Genomic DNA, 17060 nt, shown 5'->3' with positions numbered 1-17060 from the left:
GGTGTTGAGATGCAGTGATGAATGAAACAGTTCCAATCTAATACTCTAGATGGGAAGTTTATTCTCCAGTTGGGGTGGGGGGAACACACAATAACCAACCACATAAGTACAGAATCCAGTTTCAGCTGTGAAGAAAATGAAGTTTGGCAATGGGCTAGAGAGTAATGTTAGTACTTACTTCATAGAGTAGTTTTAATATTTAAAAGAGTGAATTTGTATAAAGTATCTGGAGTAGGGCTTGTAATTATAAGTACTCAATAAATGATAATGATTTTAATGTTAATATTTGCTCAGTATATGGTGCACTTCAATAGATGAAGAGCAAGGTGTGTTACATATAGTAAGAGTATTATTTTATTTATTTTTTATTTTTTATTTTTTTGCTATTTCTTGGGCTGCTCCTGCGGCATATGGAGGTTCCCAGGCTAGAGGTTGAATCGGAGCTGCAGCCACTGGCCTACGCCAGAGCCACAGCAACGTTGGATCCGAGCCGCGTCTGCAACCTACACCACAGCTCACGGCAACGCCGGATCGTTAACCCACTGAGCAAGGGCAGGGACCGAACCTGCAACCTCATGGTTCCTAGTCGGATTCGTTAACCACTACGCCACGACGGGAACTCCAAGAGTATTATTTTAGAATCTGTTTCAATTTGTTTATTAGTCAGTGTTTAGGATGCTTGGGTTCTGTTCCTGGTTTTTGCCATGGTTCAATTTTATGAACAATTCCTCTACTATAATATAGATTAAAACCACTTTCTATAGCTATTGCTATATAAAGAACCATGCCAACTTACTGGCATGAAACAAGCATTTATTGTGCTCAGGGGCTCTGTGGTTTGGGAAATCAGGCAGGACTTAGCGGGGGTGGCTTGTCTGCTCCACGCTGTCTGAGGCCTCATCTGGGAAGACTCGAAGGCTATGGGTATTGATGGTGAGAAGGTGGTGGCAGGGGCTGGAATCAACTAGAGGCACCTTTGCTCATGTGACTGGCAGTCGATGCTGGCTCTCTGCCAGGATCTTAGCTTGGCTGTTGGGTGGAACACCTACACAGGACCACTCCGTGTGGTCTCTCCACATAGTCTAGTTTGGGCTTCCTCACTGTATGGCAGCTGGGTTCCAACAGTGAGCGTCTCATGAGAACCAGGAAGCAGTGCCGTGCACTTTTATGACAGCTTTGGAGGTCACTTCTGCTTTAGTCGCAAGCCTGTCCAGATTCCAGGAAAGGGAGCATAGATTCTACCTTCACAAGAGGAATGTCAAAGTTACATAGTGGGAAGTGCATGCAGGACTGCAGGACGGGAGAGGTGGCCAGTTTTAAAAAAATACAGTCTGCCTTGAGGTTTCATCAGGAGGCCAGTTATGAGGCTGGATGGCTTAAAGGATCCACCGCACTTCTAAATTTTGGACACGCTCCGAAATCAGGGTCTCTTTTATTTATTAAAGGAATTCAAAGATTGATTCATTAGGACTGGTAAGCTTTCTTTCATTTAGGAAGCACTAATGGAATGCTGACTTTGTCAAGACCTTATGCTAATTGCTGTGGGGGCAACCGGAGCTACCATAGGAAGCCAACGAGCTAACAGGTGAAGATGAATACTGTTGGATTTCAATTAAGCAGTCTCTGGAGAGGAAGAGGTGACAATCCCCAATGATATTTACAGTAAAACTCGTCTGAACAAGACACAAAATGAGGTGAATGCAAACATTTTCAGTTAGCAGTGCAGTCAGTGTCCAGAAACACGTTTTCCATTCTGTAGAATTTCCATTCTGTTAATTAGTTATTGTTACAACCAGCAATTAGCAAATACTCGCTACAAACATTCAATATACTAAGCACCCTATGAGTTTGATATCACTTAGTTTGCAGTGTACCCCAGTGAGGCAGGTTTCTTTACTGTGTCCCTCTTCCAGGTAAGGGAGAGACCAAGTGCTAAAGAGACTAAGTGACACATGCTGGCATTTGCACCCAGGTCCTCTGCTTCCACAGTAGATGCTGAAAGTGGCAGAGCTGGTTGGCACAAAGCTGGGACCAGAACTCAAGTTCTGGTATTCTCTTCAGTACTATTTCTCCAGATTTGTGTTTTCCATCTGTGTTCCATGATTCTGCTGGGTCCCAAGAAGGTCTGGGGACCCAGTGCAGGGACAAGAGGGAGATAAAGCTTAAATGACTGTGGGCCCATAAACTCCAACTATGTAGCCTGCTTTGAGATATATTATATCGTATTATAAATAATGCAGTATATAATGGTATATTAAAATGTTATGTTTATAATATATAATACAGTACATAATATCCAAGACCTGTGTGGACTAGATCAGGGGTGCTCCGACTTTTAGAACAAAATTCTCCCTTCAAATGGAATTTTACATCTGTATCTGTAGCTGTGTCATTCCCACTTAAAAGTTTGAATGCCTTTCAATTCAGTTGAATTCCCACTTAAATCCAGACTTTTAGAACAAAACCCTTCCATGTGACGGAACGTTCAGTTTGATTTCTATCTTCTATCTGTTAGGTTTCTCTGACTGACTCCTTCCTTCCAATGGAATTTTATATCTGTAATTTCCACTTAAAACTTAAATTGCTTTCCATTTCATTGAATTTCCCCTCAAAATTAAAAACCTTTAGAATAAAACCCTTTAAAGGAAGAGTTTTGTTCTAAGAGTTTGAACACCTCTGATGTATTCCACACTGCTCTTGGATATTTTTAGTTTAAAGGTTGGGTCTGTAAGCAGTATCACTGTCATTATTCTAACAGTGGGCTCAAGAACTCAAGTCACTAGCTGAAGTCTCTTCTACTGGCAAAATCAGCATTATCATCTGCTGTAGAAAATAGTCTTTAAAGTGCCCATGCAAGCACAAGTTCATAAAACCAAAAGTCATAGAAAAGGGAGGGTTTATTCCATGTTTTTAAAAGTTCAGTTTGATTCAGATCCTACATCTGTTAGGTTATTCTGACTGATTTACTATGTAAATATGTCCCAGAAAGAGTGATCATACTGTGGTCTTGGTTTCCAGTTTCCTTTTTCATACCGGGTTTTCCTGATGGAAAGTGATTTAAAAAATCCCCTTAAAGTGTGATGATCACTCTCTTCTTTTCCAGACTGCAGAGTCTGATAGATGCATCCAACAGTCATTCACTTGTGATAGAAGGAGATGGGAGATTTCTGGCACAGGAACATTTTTAGCTAACGTCTAGATTGTAGGGAGATGCAAGCTTGACAGAGCTGAAGCAGACCTTGAGAGATGGGGATGCCTCATGCAGCTGTGCAGGTTGTGTTCTGCACCTACCAGGCACTCATCAAATGCTGGTTTGAGAGAAACTGCACTACTTGGGGAAAAAGAGCTGACAGTGATATTTGAATGGAAAGAAACTACTCTGTCCTTATGATACTACTTAGAGAACACTATGGAATGGGCTTCACATGGAAGTTCTCAGTGAGTCGGGTGTATGGCACCCTTGGCTGTGCTCGAAGAATCAAGCAATCCATGACATACCTACTTTAGTCCTGTGGTTGTGGAACATATGGCTGAGGAGCATATCTGCTGAGGTTGGCACCTTGCAGTTAGAGCAGCTTAAGTGCATCTGGCTTCTGAGTGGGCCATTACAAATCTTTAAATGGCAGGGAACTCTTGGAAATGCCCCCAAATTCCAAGACAGCTGGGCCAAGCCATATGCTCTTTTAGTTGGTCAGACCCAATTCTCTGCCTTCCTCTCTCCTTCTAGGAGGTGGAAGAGACAAGACCTTAAGACTGTTTCACATGATCTCTTCAGAGGCAATTTCAAAGCAATTAATTACAGGCTGACCCCAAAGTGCATGGTGAATTAAATATCAGCTAGGATTTTCTATGAAGATTCTACTCCTTGGTTAAAACCTGAGAACCCAAAGGTTAGATTTCACTCTCTATGAAAATGGGTTTTTTCTTTTGTGGTTCCCCCAAGCTTTGCTATTTATGAGGATCCTGCCTCCATCCACAGTTAACATTTGTTTACACCACGAGCTAAATGCAGTTCTTTCATTCTACACTAATTTGTTGAGCCCTACTGTGTGCTAGTATTCAATATCTAATTTGTGTTTGGCTATAGGATTTTGAATAATGCCCCTTGATTCTTATAGCTGGGCAGTTCCTTGAAGGGAAGTATGTTTTTGGTGATTGCTTAATTGAGACAGACCCATGTCACATAGAAATTTGCCTGAGCAACAGATTTGGGTCTGAGGGTCTATAAGAAGGTGGCAGCATGGATGAGGGATTTAACCATTGATAACAATGCTGAAGCAAACTCTGGGCACCCTCCCTTTAAGACCCATTTCTTGCGAAGCAGCTTATGGACCAGCATGGCAGCTTGGTAGATTTCCATGCGATCCATACAAGAATCTGTTTGCTCTCTGAGATTCTGGACACCTTCTCTAGACCCTTGAGTGTTGGGTCTTTTCTGAATGACCCGGGAGTGGAGGTGGAGGTAACTACCCCTCTCCCCATTCAGCCATCCTTTTACCTCAGTTAGGTCTTGGACAGCAGGGTTCTGCTCCATCACCTTGTACCTCCTGGTTTCTGAAGCACAGCAGGATTTGAGAAATGTTTGGTAAATCCATTCCATGAACTTGACTTGAGTTCTTACTGCATGCACTACACTGGGATTGGGACGATGGAAGATTCAGAGACGGAGGGTCCCTGTTTTACCCTCTAGATATTTTGGAGGTGGTATGAGGTACTGATCCAGCTGGAAGGTCCAGCCTACGTTCAGCAGCTCTCTGGTGCAGAAAATCCCCCTGGAGGCTCGTTTGGCCCTAGGATTTCCCTAGGAAGCGCTGACTTTTGCCTTCCCCAGACTCTCTTAGTCCTTCTCCCCAAACCTAGGTCTCGCTAGGTTTATTGAAGATTCCCTTCTCCTCCACTTTTCAAGATCTCGTCCCCTAATTTTTCAGTAAGTCTGCTGATTCCTCGAAGCCTTCACTAATTAGAGCTATTAAGACTCTTTCAAAGCCTGTCTTCAGAAAACTGGATTTCTGCATTTTCGGCATCGCAAGCTCCCCAGTCTTGTGAGGACTACATTCTTTCCCCTTCCAGGTTTCTCTCTTCGGCTCACCCTCGCTGACTCCCAGCCTCTGAGAGCCGCATTGGCAGTAAATCATGGAGATGTTGCTGGTGTCAGCAGCACTGATACTGCATTAGAGGGGCCGCTTTGGAGGAAGTGATCCAGAGGGTGCTGCTGAAATGCAGAGCCATTTTGTAGGGTGGTTTGTAGAAACCTTTCCTCCCTTTGACAGATCTCATTCATTTTTGCGACTTAGTAGGCACAGTGAAGGAAGAACCATCTAAAAAAATTTTTTCCCCTCTAAATTTTTTTGGGAGTTTTAAGTGACTGTGAAATGAGCCAGCAGCAGCTACATGGGCGAGTGAAGATGGCTGAGCTGCTTGTAAAAGTAGGATGTCCTGGGTCATTGAGACTCCATCTCGGTGACCCTGGGAGAAGGGCAGAGTGAGGGCACACCTCATTTTACATAAGCTGTTTGTCCTTAAAAATATATAAGCATAGGAGTTCCCATGTGGCTCAGTGGGTTCAGTATCCGGCATTGCCATTGCAGTGGTTTGGGTCGTGGTTGTGGTGCAGGTTCGATCCCTGGCCCCCGGGACTTCTGCCTCCTGTAGGCGTGGCCAAAAACATATACACGAGCGTAAACCAAAGTCCATTTTAGAGGCATGCAGAGCTTACTTTTTAAATGTGTTTCCAGAAAATCCTTTTGGAGAGGAAATATCGATCTTGCAGAGGGATTTTCATATATAATTTCAGGCTTGCTAAAACAAGGTACCCCCTGAATATCTTCATGACATGTAATCTGACTGCTGTCTCTGAGCAGGGAAACAGGGCAGCTTGCTGTGGGCGCTGAGGGCCAGGTGAGGAAGGAAACCCTGGATTGAGAATGGCAGCCACCCCCAGACTGTTCTGTTTTCCTGGCAGCAGCGTTCAGCAGCCTGGATGTGGACCCTGTGCAGAGAGAAGGAATAACAAGGGGGTCTTTCCAGGTAGCTCCAGGAAAGGACAGAAGGAATGGGAGTTGAGTCTGTGAGCTGAAGAGTGTGTCACAAGGAACCTGGCATCTAAGCTGAATGGGGGGAGGAAGAAAGAGAACGTGGGGAGGGCACGAGAGAGGGTGGGGAGCAGAGGCAGGGTGTGCTGGGGTTGGTAATTATGGGAGAGGACTGGAAGAATTGGATGCTCAAGTCAGCAGTGGGTTTCCTTAATTGAATAGTTCGGAGGCAGGGACATTTCTCGTGATGACGAAGTTCCGGATGCAGCCACAGCAGGAGACAAGTGTCGTGGATGCTGTGGGCGCTCCACAAGCTCTCCCAGGGCATTTTCCTGGCCCCGCACACCTGTCCCCTAGAGTCTGTGAGCTTTTCCCCTTGTAGTGCATACCCACAGCCTTTTCCAGAGAGCTTTCCTTGGTTTACTGGAGGCTCCTGGGTGTTGATCTCCCCCAGGGGTTTTCTGTAGGCAGAGACTGGTCACAGGAAGGAAAGCCGAGCTCCCTTGCCTCAAGGCATGCTGCAGAATTCTCCATGGGCTAGGCAGAAACTGGGGGGCTTCACCTTGAATCACACCCTTGCTGTGTTTCTTGCCCTTCATTTTCCTCCTTTCCCACTTGCTTATGGATTCTCCCAGAAACACCTGCTTAAATAAATTGCTTGCAAACCCTTCTTTATCTTGGGGTCTGCTTCTGGGGAACCAGACCTAAGTCAGTGGCTGAAGTGGAATGAAGGTGGTAGTGGCGCTGGAATCAAGGAAATGGGAGGTAGGGGTATTGGGTGGATTCTCTGTGGGACACTAAAATTGCTCAGCAGGAAAGCAGGGCCTGGATGGTGAAGGCTTCAGGGAATCAAGGAGAGAAGTCAGGTCTACGCTGACAGCTATGAAGAAGAGAAGAAAGTGGAGGAGCTAGAGGGTTTGAGTCTCAAAGGAATAGGGCCTTTGATAGGAGCGCAGAGTATTGGTTTTCTGGCTCTGATGGTGTGGGTGAGGGAGATTGAGCAAGCTCTACCTGAATGCCACCCTTGGAGGGCAGAATGTCTTCAGGGGAAGTCCACCTGTCACGGAAGAAGAAGGGGAAGTCTTCAGTTCTGCAGCAGGGAGTTCTGAGGTATCTTTGGAAAGGTTTGGAATGGAGGAGAAAAGGAAGGTTGGATCAGAGCAGAGGAAGTAGAGCGTAGAAGAGAGATCAAAGCTACATGGAGAGAGATCAAAGCTACAGGGAAGTTTCACTGACCTTGCACTTCTCAAAAGAATTGATCCCTTCAGCTTCCTGTGGATGGTGGCTTGGCAGCCTGGACAGTGAGTGTGGAGTTTGGTACTATTCCTGGCACAAAGTTGGCATGCTTTGGCTGAATAAGTAATGAATGACACACCAAGTTTCTAAATACCCCTTCCTTTTTCATCATTGTGAAACATCTGTACACTTATCACTTGCATGTCTTTTATGCTCTGATGGATATGAAATTTATCCAGGTACCTTTAGCTGTGTCTGTCACCATCACAGAGTGGGATCCAATGAACAGATTTGCTAAGGTTAGAGAATTAGGCAGTAGTGTGGGTTATGAAATTAAGTCACAGATTCCTTCCCCCTAATGAATTAACGCTATTTCTTAGTTTTTCTTTCTATTGTGGATCTGTAAATAGAATTGGTTATGTGAGTATAACTATTCAGAATCTATGTTTGTGAATGCTGCTGCTGAAGGGAATCTGTTGGGGTTGCAGGACTGGGTGTGGAGGGTGAGGTAGGGCTAGCAAAGTAACATGGACCCTAAGGCTGGGTAAAGAGTTGCGGGGTTTTGAGCAGAAGTTGGAATGGGAGGGGTCCCCTGTGTAGAGCTGCAGGAGAGGTAACTGCTTTTGACATGACACCTGGGAAAGGCAAACCTCTCCAGAATGGGTCCTGATAATAGGATTTAAAACACTTGGCCCCAGGGTAAAGGAGATATTTTGGGAACTGCAGCTGCTTATATTATTTTTAATCCCAAAGAAAGGGGAAAAAAATCTTTCCTTTAAGAAGTGCTCTAGCTAATTTAAATTGTGGAGGAAAAAACTTAAGACAGGAGACGAAATATGTTATTCATGAAGCATTTTGGAATAAGAGAACTCCAGCTGGTTGGTGGCTGTGCACCTTGCAGCCTTGGCCATGGAGTCAAGACAAATGCGTCCATCTTGCCAATATGGCAGAGTCTGGGGTCTGTTGGGAGAACCGCAAGGTAGGCAACCCAGAATCCTGAACTATGAGCAGACCTGTGGGAAATGCCAGGGCTGTTCTGATCAGCTCAGCAGATGCAAGAAATAGCTCTGGTGCTGGGCTCTGTGCTTGTGTGGGTACGAGTTCATTTCACAGCAGCAATAAAGGCATCCTGCCTGCTATCAGGAGTAGCCTATAGCTTAGGAATTCTGGAAGAGGGGTTCTGTTGAAGAGAGTTTCCCAGAAGCCAGGGAGGTAAAGTGGTCTATGAGAAGACCATTAATGAGCAGCAGAATAATCCCACAGGACAGTAATCAGTTCATCAAACACATGCTAAGACCTCTTGCAGGCCAGGCCTTGCACACGATGCTGGAATAAGATTTACCACCTGTGACACTGGGAAGTCACGCTCTGGAGCTCCCCCTTCCCTCTCTCAATTTTTCTTCTTTCTTTTTTGGCTGTGCCCATGGCATGTGGATGTTCCATCGCCAGGGATCGAGCCATGGCAGTGACCCGAGCCACTGGAATGACAAAACCAGATTCTTAACCCACTGCGCCACCAAGGAACTCCCTCTCATTCTTTCTTTTTTTTTTTTTTTATTATTTTCCCACTGTACAGCAAGGGGGTCAGGTCATCCTTAGATGTATACATTGCAGTTACAGTTTTTTCCCCCACCCTTTCTTCTGTTGCGACATGAGTATCTAGACATAGTTCTCATCATTCTTTCTAATAACTAACCCCGCCCTCCACCGCTGTGTCTTAAATGTTGCTCCCTTGAGCACCGGCTTTTTCTCTTCTCTCATTTGACATCTCCCTCTCGACCATTTCATCCAGTCCTGTGGCTTCAATATTAACTATAGTCGCATCACTCTCAAACCTAGGGTTCAGGGAGTTCCCATCGTGGCGCAGTGGTTAACGAATCTGACTAGGAACCATGAGGTTGCGGGTTCGGTCCCTGGCCTTGCTCAGTGGGTTAAGGATCCGGCGTTGTCGTGAGCTGTGGTGTAGGTTGTAGATGTGGCTCGGATCCCGCGTTGCTGTGGCTCTGGCGTAGGCTGGCAGCTACAGCTCTGATTAGACCCCTAGCCTGGGAACCTCCATATGCCACGGGAGTGGCCCAAGAAATGGCAAAAAGACCAAAAAAAAAAACAAAAAAAACCTAGGGTTCAAATAGATTTCGCCCCTGATTTCCAGTCCCTTAAACCTAATGTCTACTGGATGTGTCCACTTGGATGTGCTGCAGGAGCTGCAGACTGAGACCTCTTACCTTCTCTGTCCTGGAGAACACCATGCTCTTACAACCAGATGCCTGGGTGTCATCCCGAACCCTGCCTGCTTCACACTGCTCACTTTCTGTCAATCATCGGGACCCATAGATTTTTCTTCCTTAGCACCCCTTGTCTCTGACCCCCTCCTTTCCTTCCCTTCTGCTACCGCCTGAATTAAGGCCTCCATGCCACGAGCCTTGTTCTCTGGGTCCTGTCTGCTGGTGAAGACCCCTGACTTTGTGCCATGCTCTTGGCTTAGAAACACAAGAGACTTGGGGAAGACCAGGAGAAACCATTTGCTTACCAGCCCTGAGAAGGAAGTCAGTGGTCCTTTGAACCCCAAAGGACCCCTAAATATCCAGCACCTTCTGTGCTTTCCCTGGGTCAGGAGTGTGCTCATGGGGCAGGGCTTCAGCCTTTGGGTCCTCAAGTCCAAATTTACTCGGGTCCTGGTCAGAGGAACCCCAGGAAGGGAGGCTGGAGGGAAGTTCTGCCTGCCTGGAATCAGAGAGGTGACTCACTGAGGGTGATTCATGCCATTCAACAGATTTTTTTTTTTTTTAACCCAACCAATATTTTATATCCCTGAGTAAAAGAGAACCTTCTATCCCTTTGTGAAAAGAACAAGGAAGCTCAGAACTGAGCATTTGGAGCACAATGGAGTGAATTAATTCTCCGTCTCCCTTCTAGTTCTCCCTAGCAATTGAACAAGCCACCAAGGGCTCTCCTTGCACTCTTTACTTTCCGAGAACTTTTAAAATTTATTTTTATTTATTTTTTATTTTTTTTATTTCTTTCCGAGAACTTTAACAGCTTGACTCAGGATGCTTCTCTGTAGGAAAACAACAACAGCAACAGCAACCATGACAACAACCCGAGTACCCGATTCAGTGACCTCTGCAGTCAAACTTTCTTTTGGGCACATGTGTGAACTTAATATCATAAATGCTGGCAGAAGGCAGATTTTTGGCTGGCTGGCTGAATGAGTTCAGGATTGAGTGAATTGTAACTACGAGCCTTCCAGTTGAAGGCCCTAGGCAAAGCTCCACATGAGCCACGGAGAAAATCTCAAGAGGGGGGCATCTGATTGTATTGGGGAGTGGGCAGCTAGGGAGGACTTCTTGGAGGTGGTGACACATGAAGAGAGTTTTGAAGCTTGAGGAGGCCAAGTAAAGAGTGGGGAGGAGAAAGGAATCCAGGAAGCAGGACCTGTTCCTCTGGGCTTGGCCTGCAGAGGCCTGGGTGCTGCTGGATTTGGCTGGGGCAAAGATTGCATGTGGGGCGTGGCAGCCGGTGAGGCTGAGGAGACGGCCGGCACCAGGTCCTGGAAGGGAGTCTTGCTGCAAGCCACCGAGCCTGCAGGTTCTTCTAAAGCTCTGTGGTGCCTTGAGAGGAGCTGGAGTATGAGGTGGATGTGATCAGACCTACACCTGAGAGAGCGCCCCCTGGCTGCGGTTGGAGGATGCATTTAAGAGGGGCAGGACTCCCAGCAATTCAGGTGAGAGGAGGTGGGGGTCTGGATTGAGGAGAGAGGCGAGTCTAGGTGGCAGCACATTCTTCCCTCCTTCTTCCTCCCCTTTCAGACTTGCTTCCTCTTGTCTTGGCTCTCTGTCTCTAAAGAGTCCTGGAAATTTCATGGTACCTTGGTCTCTTCCATCTGAAAACAAATGCCTGAAGTTTTCAAAGAGGGCTACAGGGAGAGGGCAATGATTAAACTTAAAGGTCGAGCCTTGTCTGTGGTGGCATTTGGGGACATGGCTTGGTTATTTAGTGTGTCTAGACGGAGCATCCCTGCATTCTTACCAGGACCAGCTTGATCACCCTGAAGGTGAAGCTGTCCGATGGAAACAGAGAAAACAAAGTTTGGCTGTCAGGGTCTCTGGAATCAAAGGGAGCACGTGCATTCTCTCGGCTCTTCTTAGAAACCAGCTGCTGTGACAGCAGCACGCTGATGGGGCTGCAATGGTCTGCTCCCCATTTCTCCTGCCCTCTTCTCAACACCCGCCCTCTGCTCCAGCCAGGGAAGCCTTTTGGGGATTCCAGGCTCAGCTGTACCCCGGGGCTCTTTAGAAGCTCTGAGCTGCCTGTGCAGGTGGCCCTGGCACAGTTCCAGACCTGGAGGGGTGGTGGTTGGGGAAAGGAGGTGGGTGTTCACAGTCTCTTGCCAGCGTGCGGCCGTCACAGCTGTTCTTTGCCTGGGTCAATAGGCAGAGTCGTGTTGCTGTGTGACAGTGGCACCTCCGAGGGGGCTGGATTTCACGTTCCCAAGAGACCCTGGATCCCCTGGATGCTGTTTGTTCCAGGTGCTGTGGAGGAGTGGAGACACTCAGGTTAAGGTTTGAAGAACTTGTCTTCCAACATTTTCTTTCTCATCAAGTTGTGCTGCCAAATCCTTCTCTGTTGGAGTTGTGAGGTGTGATAGGTCATTACTTTATATGACTCATCCATTATTGACACATTTTAGATAAAAGGGCTCTTTCTGCCTGGAAGGAAACTCCTTTCCTTCTTTCTTTCTTTCTTTCTTTCTTTCTTTCTTTCTTTCTTTCTTTCTTTCTTTCTTTCTTTCTTTCTTTCTTTCTTTCTTTCTTTCTCTCTCTCTCTCTCTCTCTCTCTCCTTCCTTCCTTCCTTCCTTCCTTCCTTCCTTTCTCTCTTCCTTCCTTCCTCCCTCCCTCTCTCTCTCTTATGGCTGCACAACACCAGATCCTTAACCCGTTGTGCCTGGCCAGGAATTGCATCCGAGCCACCACAGAGACAGGCCAGACCATTAACCCACTGGACCACAGCTGGAACTCCTCCAGTTTTTCTTTTTCTCCCCCCGACCACCGTCCCTAGTTTTTAGTTCTTATGCTCCAGAGGAGAACTGACTTTGAGGTCAGGTTATTCTAATTTAAATCCTGGCTCCACCACTGTCTGGCTGCCTGAGCTGGGCTTAGTCATTGAAGCTCTCTGGGTCTCAGTTTCTTTGTCTGTGAAGTGGGGACGTGTAGTGGCTGGGAGCGGGCATGCGCACGGCAGGCCTCCAGCTGGAGGGGGTGTACCTGAGCGAGAGCCCCAGCTGCTGCTTTGAACTCTGCCATGGGCACATTTCCCGTGGGCTGCTTCCAGCCCGTGGCCTGGGAGACACAGGACTCAGATGGCTGACTCTGCTTTAATAACTCGACAGGGTAGGGGTCCACATGGTGCCTGCCCTCCTGGGGCTCGAAGTCACGTGACAAGCAGACAGGCTCTGTTAACAGCAAAGAGTGGGGGCCAAGGGAGACCTAATTTGGGGGGGATGCATTTGTTTCCTGTGGCCGCTCTAACAAATTGCCATAAACTTAATGGCTTAAAACAACCCAAATTTATTATCTTATGGATCCAGAGGTCAGAAGTTGAAAATATGTCTCACGGGGCTGAGATTAAGGACTAGACAGAATGTGATCCTTCTGGAAGCTGTAGGGAGAATCTGTTCCTGGTCGTTTCCAGCTTCTAGGGGCTGACTGCATCCCTTGTCTTGCGGCCACATCCCTCTGCCCTCTACTTCTGTCTTTACATCTGTTTCTCTGACCCTTCTGCAGGCCTTTATAAGGACATTTGTGATTACAGTAGGCCCACCCAGATCGTCCAGGAGAATCTTCCCAGCTCAAGATCGTAAGCTTAATCCTATCTGCAGGGTTCCTTTCGCCATGGAAGGTGACATTTTCATAGGTCCCAGGGATGAGGAAACAGATACCTTGGGGGGTTATTTTTCTGCCAACCACAGAGGAGCAGGGGAGAAGGGGAGGAGGTGCTTCTAGAAGTGGTTATTTAACCCCAGATTTGTGGGTCAGGAGGTGGGTGAAACTGGAAGCAAGTAGGTCACTCAAGAGGCTGTTGGGTTTGGTCCAGGCACGATGGGATGGTGGCCTGGGTGAAGCTGGTGGTGAGGGCGATGGTGAGAGGTGCAGGAGACTGAGATCCAGAGAGGAGGTCGAATGAATGGGAAGTAAGGACAAGGTTGAAAGGAAGCTGCCCTGGACGAGGCTCATCTTTTCTGTATGTATCAACAAGGGCATGTAGGAACCTGAATGCAGGATCTTTAGGGAAGGTTAGCAAGAGCATAATGCCCAGGGTGCAGATTCTAATTCTTAAGTCTTTCAGTCAGAGATTCCAGATTATGCTGTGTTCATGTAGGTCAGCAGGACATGTTACATATACTGATTTATGTGGTGGAATAATATACTACAAAAAAGCTGAGAGGCAGCTTCGTTTCCAAAGAGAAAAGCTGATTTTGAGGTTATACAAGCAAAGGTTGGTTTTACAAACACCTCTCTGACTGGGTGTTGTCAGGATCTTTGGTGTTTTTTGAATGAGAAGTGACATTCCTGTGCTTGTATTTATCCTGAGTTTCCCAAGGCAGAGATAGAGCAGTTTAACTCTCACGAGTGAGGTTATTTGCCTCCCTTAGGTAATTAGGTTTGTCAGATCCTAATATCTTATTTACACAACAGCCAGGCTGCACTGTGACCGAAGCCATGATAGACCTCAGTATGATAAAGGGAGAACAAAATCGAGGGGAAAAGTCTGTTCGTTGTGCACAAGGCAGATTTCTGAAATGCATGATGCTGTTCTGTGTGTGACACGACCCTGAACTTCCTGCCATTCCAGAAAAGCCCCCAACTTAACATATTTATCTCCAAGCTAATGAAATTGCCCTTGCAGGGAACAAGGACCTTTAAGAATTCCATGTGTTCTGAACACCAGGGGAAATTTCATTTCCAATGACTTCTTCTTTGAGGAAAAATAGGAGAAAAATTCTATCATTAATAGATCGGGAGTGATGACATTTAAGTCATCGCATTTTCCATTGAGAAATACATTTAGGGTCTATTTTATTCATCTAATTTTTTTAGGAAACCAGGTTAATTAGAATAAAATAGCACTTTGCTTCCTTTTCTCATTATGACCACTTGCTTTTCCCTCACCCTCAGGAGTCTTCAGGGTGAGACTTTCTTTACTCTGATTTTTTTTTTTCAACTGAAGTATAGTTGATGGATAACATTGTATCAGTTTCAGGTATAAAACAGCAATTTAATATTTTTATAGGTCATACCTCATTTAAAGTTATTACAAAATAAAATGGCTATATTTCTCTGGGTTGTACAATATATCCTTGTTGCTTATTTATTTACTATGTTAAGCCAATGAAAGTTTTTAAATTAAATGTCCTTTATTCATTTTTTGGTGTCCCGAAAGCCCTTTATAAAAAGGGAAATGAGAAAAATAAACAGATGACATATTATTTTTTCTCACATACCAGAAAAAGATGTTTTGTTATTATTGAATAAGTTTTTAAAAAATTATTTTTATTTTTTCCATCATAGCTGGTTTAGAGTTCCGTCAGTTTTCTACTGTACAGCAAGGTGACCTAGTGACATATACATATAAACATTCTTTTTCTCACATTATCATGTTCCATCATAAGTGACTAAGTATTGTTGATTTTAAAATATTATATGTTTTAGTGATTCTCAATTTTTGAAGGTTATACTCCATTTAGAGTTATTATAAAACATTGGCTTTATTCCGTGTGGTATACAATATATCTTTCAAAAGAGTGTTTCCATTTTCTTTGAATATATACCCAACAGCGGAATTGTTGAATCATATGGTAGTTCTATTTTTAGTTTTTGCCAAATTCTAACCACTAGACCACCAGGGAACTCCTCTATTTGTGGCCTTTTTTATCTCTCTCTCCCTCTTTTTTTTTGGCTGCCCCACAGCATATGGAATTCCCAGGCCAAAGATCAGATCTGAGCTGCAGTTGCAACCTGTGGTGCTGCTGTGACAATGCTGGGTCCTTTAACCTGTTGTATGGTGCTGCAGAGTTGCTGCCGATCCCATTGTGCCACAGTGGGAACTCCTGGACTTTTTGATGATGGCCATTTTGACATATGTGAGATAATATCTCAATTTATTTTTTTTTATGGGCCACATCTGTGGCATACGGAAGTTCCCAGTCTAGGGGTTGAATTGGAGCTGCAGCTGCTGGCCTACACCAGAACCACAGCAACACCAGATCCGAGCCATGTCTGTGACCTACACCACAGTTCATGGCAATGCTGGATCCTTAATTTGTTGAGCAGGGTCAGGGATTGAGCCCACATCCTCATGGATACTAGTCGGATTCCTAACCTGCTGAGCCACAGCGGAAACTCCCTTGTGGTTTTGATTTGCATTTCTTTGCTGATAGTGATGTTGAGGATTTTTTAATGTGCCTGTTGGCTATCTGTATGTCTTTTTGGAAAAATGTCTGTTCATGTCTTCTACCTATTTTTTAAAAATTAAAGTATAGTTCATTTACAATGTGTTAATTTCTGCTATACAGCAAAGTGACATATATATACACAAAGTGAGATATATATACACATTCTTTTTTATATTTCTTTCCATTATGGTTTATCCCATGAGATTAGATATAGTTCCCTGTGCTATACAGGAGGACCTCCTTGCTCATCCATTCTAAGTGTAATAGTTTGCATCTACTCACCCCAAACTCCTGGTCCATCCCCCTCCCTGCCCCTTCTCCCTTGGCAACTATAAGTCTGTTCTCTATGTCTGTGAGGCTGTTTCTGTTTTGCAGATAGGTTCATTTGTGCCATATGTTAGATTCCAAGTGTTATCATACAAATGGTTTGCATCTCTCTTTCTGACTTACTGCACTTAGTATGATAATCTCTAATTGCGTCTATGTTGCTGCTAGTGGCATTATTATTATTATTATTATTATTATTATTATTATTATTATTATTATTATTTTTAATCTCTTTAGGGCTGCACCCATGGCATATGGAGGTTCCCAGGCTTGGGGTCTAATCAGAGCTGTAGCTGTCAGCCTATACCAGAGCCACGCAACGTGGTATCCTAGCCACTCTGCAACCTACATCACAGGTCATGGCAATGCCCAATCCTTAACCCACTGAGCAAGGCCAGAGATCAGACTCGTTTCCTCATGGGTGCTAGTTGGATTTGTTAACCACTGAGCCATGATGGGAACTCCTACGAATGGCATTATTTATTTCATTCTTTTTACGGGTGAGTAGTATTCCATTGTATAAATGTACCACATCTTCTTAATCCATTCATCTGTGGATGGACATACAGGTTTCTGCCCATTTTTCAGTTGGGTTATTTGCATTTTTGATATTGAATTGTATGAGCTGTTCTTTCTCTTTGCATGAGCTGTTTATATATTTTGGATATTAACCCTTTATTGATGATATCATTTGTAGATCTTTTCTTTCATCCAGTAGGTTGTCTTTTTGTTTCTTTTGCTGTGTTAAAGCTTTTAACTTTAGTTAGGTCCCACTTGTTTATTTTTGCTTTTTTTCTTTTTATCTTAGGAGGCAGATCCAAAAAAATATTGCTATAGTTTAAGTCAAAGAATGTTTTGCCTATGTTCTCTTCTAGGAGTTTTACGGTTTCAGGTCTTACAGTTATATCTTTAATCAATTTTGAATTTATTTTTATATATGGTGTGAAGAAATATTTTAATCTCATTCTTTTACATGTAGCTGTCCAGTTTTCTCAGCACACTTGTTGAAGAG

The 17060-nt window shown here is 44.8% G+C and overlaps 1 protein-coding gene across 8 annotated transcripts in view; it reads left to right on the top strand.

Annotated features, from left to right (window-relative positions):
- Positions 1-17060, top strand: part of KCNK10 (potassium two pore domain channel subfamily K member 10) — a 154344-nt gene that overhangs the window by 51182 nt on the left and 86102 nt on the right. The window contains exon 1 of one of the 8 annotated variants that reach the window (XM_084969964.1): positions 10796-10992. The exons of the other annotated variants lie outside the window; for them this stretch is intronic. The gene's annotated coding sequence lies outside the window, so the exon portion shown is untranslated. Of the gene's footprint in view, positions 1-10795; positions 10993-17060 lie in introns of those variants that run through there. 8 annotated transcript variants of the gene reach the window in all.

The sequence above is a fragment of the Sus scrofa genome, chromosome 7 (genome assembly GCF_054392235.1).
Source record: "Sus scrofa isolate SSC_HxYL_T2T_F1_AM1 chromosome 7, Sscrofa_HxYL_maternal_Yorkshire_Landrace_v2.0, whole genome shotgun sequence".
NCBI classification, from domain to species: Eukaryota; Metazoa; Chordata; class Mammalia; order Artiodactyla; family Suidae; genus Sus; species Sus scrofa.
Note: the sequence above shows the minus strand (reverse complement) of the source record. Positions and strands in the feature narration are given on the sequence as shown.